The 9,238-nt window shown below is 42.7% G+C and overlaps 1 pseudogene; it reads right to left on the bottom strand.

The window, feature by feature from the left end:
• Positions 1–5,321: 5,321 nt before the first annotated feature.
• LOC130681778 (ubinuclein-1-like) lies at positions 5,322–6,125 on the bottom strand (annotated as a pseudogene).
• Between the last annotated feature and the right edge of the window lie 3,113 nt (positions 6,126–9,238).

The raw sequence follows: 9,238 nt of genomic DNA, 5'->3' as shown, positions 1-9,238 counted from the left end.
CCCTTAGAACTGGTGAAAAAAGCAGTTCATTTTCAGTTGGGGTGGTTCTCTCCCAGATTAGCAGTCAATATTACAGGAGCATATTGAGGATTGAAAAGAATGAAAACTTGACTAACTTCATTTTCTTGTCGATTGGACATTCAGATTGCAGTTTTTCAATATTACAAATAATGTTCCAGTGATACTTGTGGATGTTTCCCTGGGCCTGTATATAAGATTTTCTGTAGAATATATTCTCATAAGTAGAATTTCTTGGTCAAAGAGTATATTCATCTTCAATTTTACTAGCTATTAGCACATTGCTTTCCAAAATGCCTATACCAATTTACACTCCCATCAGCTGGACATGAGTTTCTGTTACTCTACATCCTCACCAAAACTCAATATTGTTCAAATTTTTAGTTTCTGTAGGTCCAATGGAGGTAAAATTGCATTTCATTACTATTTTAATTTGTATTTCTCTGTTGAATAGTCATACTGGACACCTTTTTACATGTTTCTTGGCTTTTAACCTTCCACATCTGTGAGTTACCAATTCATATTATGTTGGCTTGTTTGTATTTCTCTCCTATACATGTGTAGGAGCTCCTTAAAAAATATTCTTTGTAGTTTTATGTCTTGCAAATATCATCTCCAAGTCATGGATTTTCTTTTTACTTTATCTTCTGGTGCATTTTATAGTCCATAAGTATAGATCTTGCCTCTTGTATGTTAAGAAGTCCTTCATCATACCATGGTCACAAATATGTTTTTCTAAATTTGGTTAAAAAATTTGTAAAGCTTAATTTTCCACATCTAGGATTTATTTTTGTTCATTGTGTGTTTTAGGTCTATATTGCTGGGTAACAAACTACTACAACAACAGCATAAATTTATCAGCTCAAAGTTTTGTAGGTCAGAAAGTCTGGTACAAAATAGCTGAGTTCTCTGCTGAGGATCTTACAAGATAGAATCTAGTTGCTGACTATCTGTGTGTGCATCTAGAACTTGGAATCTTCTTCCAAGCTAACATGGTTGTGGCAGAATTTAGTTCTCTGTAGCTATAGGGTTGAGGTCCCCATTTCCTTGCTGGCTGGTAGCAATAGTCTGCTCTAAGCACCCAGAGACTATCCACATTCCTTGCCACGTAGCCCCCTCCATCTTCAAAGCCATCTTCAAAGAATTTTCCTAATGTAGAATCCCTCTTCTCATGCTTCAAGTTTCTCTGACTGAGAATCTCTTCTTCAGGTAGAGTTCCATCCCTTTTAAGGGCTCAGCTGAATAGGTCAAGCCCACCCAGGGTAATCTCCCTAAAGGCCATCTGATTAGGGATCTTAATTACATCTGTAAAACTTCTACACAGTACCACCTACATTAGTGTTTGATTAAATAACTAGAAGGTGTGTGTGTACCATGGGTCTTATTATCTTGGGGGCCATCTTTTAATTCTGCCTACCACGTGATATAAAGTAAATATCCATATTTTTTCTATATGGATCATTACTTTATTTTCATTTTGGAAAATTTAAAGCATATACAAAAGTACAGAAAATAATTTAGTGAACCCCTATGTTCCCAGTACCCAGCTTCTGTGATTCCACATAGTGAATCTTGTTTCATCTATGTTCCAACTCCCTTCTCTCCACCCTCCACATTATTTTTCAGTAAATCCAAGACATATTAGTTCATCTGTAAATATTTACATATGTATCTTTAAAGATAAGAACTTCTTTTCCTTCTACCTGGAATTAGTCAAACTTTTGGTTATGGGCACCATCCTCCAGATTGCCAAGTCTGCCCAAGATTTCTGAGACCAACTGCAAATTCAGGGGTTTCCCAAAACCATTCTCAGATTTGATAATTTGCTAGAAAGATGAATGGTACTTACAGAAATCTATTATATTTACAGTCACATTTATTACAGGCAAAGGATGCAAATTAGAATATACACCAAAATTAGAAAAACATAGGGCAGAATCTTGGACTTGGAAATTTCCAAGTATAAAGCTTCCATGTCCTTGGGGATGCATTATCCTTCCACCATTGATATATGGCAATTCAGACATGGAGTGTTGCCTGTGCAGGAAGCTCACACAAGCTTTGTTGTCCAGACTTTTTTTGTGTGTGGTTTCATTATGTAGGCATGATTGATTGAGTAATCACCCATGTGGTTGAACTCAGTCTCCAGCCCCTCTCTCCTCCCAGAGGTCACACTGATACTATGTGGCTCATAGCTCCAACCCTCTGATCACATGGTTGGTCTTTCGGGCATGGCCAGTCCCTACCCTGAGTCATCTCATTAGCCTAAATATCAGGTGAGAGCTGAAGTGAATAACAAAGACATTATTACCACTTTGGAAATTTCAAGGGTTTTGAGGTTAGCTCCCAGGAACTAGAGACAAAGGCCAGTCAACTTCTTCCTTCCTTCTTTTCTTTCTAATAACAATATCATTATCAAACCTAAAAAATTAAAACAATTCCTAATTTTCATCAAATATCCAATAAACGTTCAAATTTTTTCCATTACCTTATTTTTTTTTAAAAACTGTTGGTTTCTACAAATCAGTATCCTAACAAGCTTCACACATTACACTTGGTTGCTCTGTATGTATCTTTAATTTTTTAGCTTATAGGTTCCCTTTCCCTCTTTTTGCCCCTTGCAATTTTTTTGTGGGAGAAAATGAGTCATTTATTATATAAAGTTGACCACATTCTGGATTTTGCATAAATTAAAGAACATGAAATTCACCTAGATACTCTTTACATTTGACATATTTGAATTCACTTAGCTAAAGTAACAGTTCAAACATACCTTGTGGTATGGATTTTACAGACCTAAGCAAGCACTCTAAAGACCCTTGCCAAACAATCACTAAGATAGTGAGTAGTTTGGTGACTTGGGAACTCTAGAATATCTGTTCTAGTCTGTGCTTGATCCATTCTTCAAGCTTAACTGCATGTTACCCTCATGTTAACATATACTCCACTGCTTGGAAAGCTCCAGGACTGCAAGGCCTGTTTCTGTATGACATGTAAACGCCTGTTACTATAGTCCTGCCTAAGAGGATTTCTAAGAATAAAATAACTAACATGTCTGTCTGTGACTTGGAACTGCTCATGACCTCTGCCCATAAAGAGATGAAGATTTGACCAGCAAGGGCTTTGGAGCTCTGGGTCCACCTGTATGAAGTCTGAAAAAACAAAACTGGAACTCAGGCTGGATTGGGAATCAGATTTTCTGGGCTCAGAAGACCTTTAATCAGGATGGCATGGATTTATAGAATTCAACTGTAAAAAGCTCAATAAATAAAAGTGACTCTTTCAATAACAGACACATCTTTAAAAAACAGTCTGAGAGGTACTCAGAGGGCTGAAATGGATGTGAGTTATCTAATACTGCTATACCATAAAGACACTAGAATTATGTCTTCCTATGATGTGACATGCAAACAACAGTCCTATTCTATCCAGCACATTTAATGGTAATGGTGAAAAGTGAGCCCAAAATAAGTGCCTTTAAAAATCCTATCACAATTATCTCATGATATTGATGAATCTACAAGTCTTTAAGACAGCTTCACTGTCATGTTCAGTGGAGAAATTGGCCCCCCACAATGAGTGTGCTTTAAGTGCTGTTAATATATTTTCAAAGAGACAAAGCTATTTCTTTATGTTGTGCCTTTCATCGAGATTTTTGTCCTATTGAACATGCCATCTGAGGATGTGATGGATACCATGACCATCCCCTGGCCTCTTAGAGCCAGAAGGAGCCCTTGACCTATGGGACTCCATGAAGTACTCTGACCAAATGCCAAGGTGTTTGGTAGATTTAAAATGTGGGTTCACAAAGAAAGCCCATTTGGGTACAGCCCTGAAGGCCAACACTTTTGGAGGTGCTTGCCATGCAAAGGGAATCATGCTGGAAAAAGTACAGGTTGACGTCAAACAGCCAAATTCTGCCATCAGTAAGTGTGTCAGGGTCCAGCTGATCAAGAATGGCAAAAAAAATCACAGCTTTTGTACCCAATGATGGTTGTTTCAATTTTATTGAGGAAACTGATGAAGTTTTGGTTGCTGGATTTGGTCACAAAGGTCATACTATTGCTGACATCCCTGGAGTCTGCATTAAGGTTGTCAAAGTAGCCAGTGTCTCTCTTTTGGCCTTATAGAGAGGCAAGAAGGAGAGACCAAGATCATAAGTTTTGGTGGTGAAAACATGGTAGTAATAATTTTCTGATCCCACCCTCCCCAGGTTTCCTCCCAGAAAGCAGGAGCCTGCTGCATTTACCTGCTCTCTGTCCCTCTTGGCACATACCTGTGACGCTCCCCATGTACCCATTCATTTCATCACGGACTGTGGCCTGGGGGCTGGGGAGGGGATCTCGTGGTGACATGTTTACAGCTGGGTGTGACTCAGTAAAGTGGAATTTTTTCCTTTCAAAAAAAAATAATAATAAGCTAAATAAATAAGTAAATAAAACATAGGTGTACAAACTGATCTGCTGCAGTGCTAGAACTCAGAAACACAGATGCTCCCATACTCCAGAACCAGAAGTCTCTCCATCCCAAGGTCTGTCTCTCTATTAATGGTCCAGCAACAGAGGTATAAAGCCCAGGGCCTTGGGGAAGTTCCTTTCCAGGAGAACAGGCTGCTAACCACCGTGGGCTTCAGGGACAACCTTTGTTCTCATCACTAAAATATCCATTTGGACTACCAAGGCCAGCTTCTGGGGAGCAGAGGTTTGTTCACTGTGGGATTAGGACCTGTCCATTGGCAGACTGTCCTGTGGAGGAAGGCTGTATACCTGGCAGCAAGTTTTCAGGAAGAAGTGGAGCTCTGGATCGCTGTTCCTCCAGAGGAGAGCTGCTAGAAGAAGCCTCGTGATGGGAGCTAACACCAGCAAGGGAAGACTTGGAAGGCAACCGTGAAGAGTTGCTGGCATGTCACTTTGCCATGTGGCTCGGGGAAGTGGGGTGGGGGAGTGAGGCTGGGTTATTACTAGAACTCTGCTGGGAATTGAAGTGCCTCCTAAGGCTGCTGCTGTGGAGGAACGGACACTGAGACTTAGGGGAGGAAGATTTGGGGTCTGGAAGGTCGTTGCCAAATGGAACTACGTGGAGTGCAGGAGTGAAGCTTTCATGCTATTTGATGTCTGCATAAAAGACTGACTTGGGCCCAGGCAATGTGGTGCTGCCATTTAGACCATTGTTCTAGAAAGCTTTGCTGAGGCAACCCTGGCAGGAGAGCTCTTTGTAGCCAGAACTCTTGGGATTTTTCTCCTCAGACTAATCCAGAGCCACTGTTCGCTCAGCCAGAAAATTGAATGGTTGATTACAGAGAGCTAGAGAGTGCAAATCCAGAGTTGGGCTTTGGAAAATTCCTTTTTTACTTTCGTACATAAAGATCTGAGGCTTTTATGCAAAGCAATGGGGTTGCCAATTTGAGCTAATAGGATGAGAACAGTTTTATGAGGCTTAGTCTGTGATTCTTTCACCTTGGCTTTGAAGGAGCCATTACTTTCTTCTTGTTCAGCACCAATATCAGGGATCCATGGTGTGGTCTCCTTTCCTTAGACAGAGACCTGTTCTGCACCCAGCCTTGGGGCCAGAGAGTTCAGACTTTGGCATCCAGGAAAGCTTTCACACAATCCTCCCCTGACTGGCTCTTGTTTCTTTCCAGATCATAGCCCTCTGGTTTCATGGTCACCAGCTGACAGAGCACTTGCCTAGTGTCAGCATGCACTGGAATTTCTGCCGGGCCCTTGCTCCCCTTTTCTTCTTCCTTAACACAACAAATCTGTTCTCTCTGCTCCTTGTCATTCTCCTCTTCCAGCATCTCTGCAGTCTCTGCTTGTGTGTGTGCCTGGCATTCAACCTGGTACTTGTTCATCTGCTCTGGCTTTGCCCTGCCAACAGCTTCTTTGAGTTGCTATAGAGGCTCCTTCAGATTCACCCCCCACCCCATCCCCAGGTCCCAGAGATGAAGTTTTTGAGCAAATATGACCAGGATGTCCTTGCTGCAGGGCAGAATGAAGTCAGATGGCCAGGCACCTCAGAATACATCTTGGCTTCCGGGTTTGTCCTTCCATGTCCAGGAGGACCCCAGTGATATTCTGCTTCAAGTCCAGATCAGTCAGAGAGACCATGGATGTGACCTCCTGGGGCAAATTGTCAGGAAATGTGCAGAAGGTTGAGAACAAGGGGTGGGCGGTGCTCCCCAGTCCCACAGGCTTATACTCCTCATTCCTGTTTTTCCTGGGCCTATTTCTCTTTCTGAAATTTCTTCAACATCTCTTTCATTTAGAGCCCCAAGAGCATTTCTTTTTCTTCTTACCAGCACTGAGAACTGTGAAGACAGTTTGGGAAAACCTGGGCTTTATTCACTTCTCCCTGTTGAAGGTGCCATCTTTTTTCTTTTCCGTCTTTTCACCATCTTCCTTCAACTTCTTTTTTGGTGATTTTTCCTCTTTTCTTTAATGAAGTCATCAGATACAGGTGTTTGTCATAATGGCTGGGTTCTCAGGTTAATGTGAAATTCTTCATACTTCATGGGCACAGAAGCAGGAACAAACTCATCCTATGCTTCAAGTCCAAATCAGTGGGTGGAAGGATCGTCATCACACTCAATCCCCATAGCAATTGGTCTTTTCTATGATTCTTTGCACCCTTGTTTCCAGGTTGAAGACGATCACTGTTTCCTGTGCACTGTTCACCAGCTCTAGGTAGAACAACTCTGGGCAGCACTTGCCTTCTGGAACAAAGAGGTGACTATAATCTGAACAGTTGCTGCAGCCACCTTTGAATCTCAATGTTGTTCTGCTCTCCCAACCTCCTCTTGTTTGATTTCTTTTTTAAAAATGTGAGTTTCAGAGGACCTGGGATAGAGGTGAACTGGATCCTGAGGGGTTCTGACATGATTATGAACAAGTTTTGGCAGTTGTTAACTTTTGGCTTCTTGGTCACAAGTGCAATAACACCTTGGGCTGCAAATGTCTCTTCAATGGCAGGATGGGCCACACACACCGGCTGCCAGTTCTAGTTAGCAGCTGGGCCCTGCAGCAAATCCACTGGTGGTGGCCCATGCAGTTCCACGGTCCATGTCCCCAGATCGAAAAGCTCCCATAAGAGTAGGGAAAGAGAGGGAAAATCCCAAGACTAGGTCTGTGAAACATCATGGGGGACAGCGGGATGGATTTTAGTTAATGCACTGGGAGAACTTGGAGATCTGGCTTTTCAAAAACCAGTTGTTAAAAAAGAACACTCAAGAGGAGCTAAGATGGCGGCGTGAGTAGACCAGCGGAAATCTCCTCCCAAAACCACATATATCTATGAAAATATAACAAAGACAACTCCTCCTAGAATAAAGACCAGAGGACACAGGACAACATTCAGACGACATCCACACCTGCGAGAACCCAGTGCGTCGTAAAGGGGGTAAGATACAAGCCCTGGCCCCACGGGACCCGAGCGCCCCTCCCCCCAGCTCCCGGTGGGAGAAGAGTAGGCAGAGTGGGAGGGAGAAGGAGCCCAGGACTGCTGAACACCCAGCCCCAGCCATCCGGGCCAGAGAGCAGACACAGTGTGTGCGTGGAGGGCCCTGGATACTAGGGAAACAGGACAGCAAGAACAGTGAGCAGGTACTGGAGGCCTGGCACTGGAGGACATAAGAAAAGCGAGCGGCCATTTTTTTTTTTCTGTTTTGTTTTGGCAAGTGCTTTTTGGAAGTCCTAAAGGGATAGGGACCCCAATACTAGGAAAACAGGGCAGCAAGACTGGTGAGCAGATGCATGAGGCTGGCGCCGGAAAATAAAGAAAAATGAGCAGCCATTCTTTAGTTATATTTTAATTTTAATTTTAATTTTTTTATTTTTTTAATTTAAAAAAAATTTTTTTTTTTTCTGGTTGTTGTTTTGCATTGGCGGGTGCTTTTTGGAAGTCTTAAACGGGCAGGGTGGGACACTTAATCCAGAGGTAGAGAATCCGGGGATCTCTAGGCACCCTAATCCCCTGGGCTGCAGGGAGCTCAGAGGCCCTTTACGGAGATAAATAGCCTCCAGGCCGCTCCCCCTCCAACGTGACTCCACCATTTTGGAGGAGCAGCCAGAGCCAGGCCACGCCCACAGCAACAGTGGAGATAAACTCCATAGCAGCGGGGCAAGAAGCAGAAGCCCTGTCTGTGCGCAACTACCCAGCACAGGCCACTAGAGGTCGCTGTTCTCCCAGGAGAGGAGGGCCACAAACCAACAAAAAGGGAAGTTCTTCCAGCTGTCACTCGTCCCAGCTCTGCAAACTATTCCTATCACCATGAAAAGGCAAAACTACAGGCAGACAAAGATCACAGAGACAACACCAGAGAAGGAGACAGATCAAACCAGTCTTCCTGACAAAGAATTCAAAATAAGAATCATAAACATGCTGACAGAGATGCAGAGAAATACACAAGAGGTATGGGATGAAGTCCGAAGGGAGATCACAGATGCCAGAAAGGAGATTACAGAAACAAAACAAACTCTGGAAGGGTTTATAAGCAGAATGGATAGGATGCAAGAGGCCATTGATAGAATTGAAACCAGAGAACAGGAACGCATAGAAGCTGACATAGAGAGAGATAGAAGGAACTACAGGAATGAAACAATGTTAAGAGAACTGTGTGACCAATCCAAAAGGAACAATATCTGTATTATAGGGGTTCCAGAAGAAGAAGAGAGAGGAAAAGAGATGGAAAGTATCTTAGAAGAAATAATTGCTGAAAACTTCCCCAAACTGGGGGAGGAAATAATCGAACACACCACGGAAATACACAGAACCCCCAACAGAAAGGATCCAAGGAGGACAACACCAAGACACATAATAATTAAAATGGCAAAGATCAAGGACAAGGAAAGAGTGTTAAAGGCAGCTAGAGAGAAAAAGGTCACCTATAAAGGGAAACCCATCAGGCTAACGTCAGATTTCTCAACAAAAACCCTACAGGCCAGAAGAGAATGGCATGATATATTTAATACAATGAAACAGAAGGGCCTTGAACCAAGGATACTGTATCCAGCACGACTATCATTCAAATATGATGGTGGGATTAAACAATTCCCAGACAAACAAAAGCTGAGGGAATTTGCTTCCCAAAAACCACCTCTACACCATCTTACAGGGACTGCTCTAGATGGGAGCACTCCTAGAAAGAGCAGAGCACAAAACACCCAACATATGAAGAATCGAGGAGGAGGAATAAGAAGGGAGAGAAGAAAAGAATCTCCAGACA

This window comes from Manis pentadactyla, chromosome X (assembly GCF_030020395.1).
Source record: "Manis pentadactyla isolate mManPen7 chromosome X, mManPen7.hap1, whole genome shotgun sequence".
Classification (NCBI taxonomy): Eukaryota; Metazoa; Chordata; class Mammalia; order Pholidota; family Manidae; genus Manis; species Manis pentadactyla.
The sequence above is the reverse complement of the archived record's forward strand: the minus strand, read 5'-3'. Positions and strand labels throughout refer to the sequence as shown.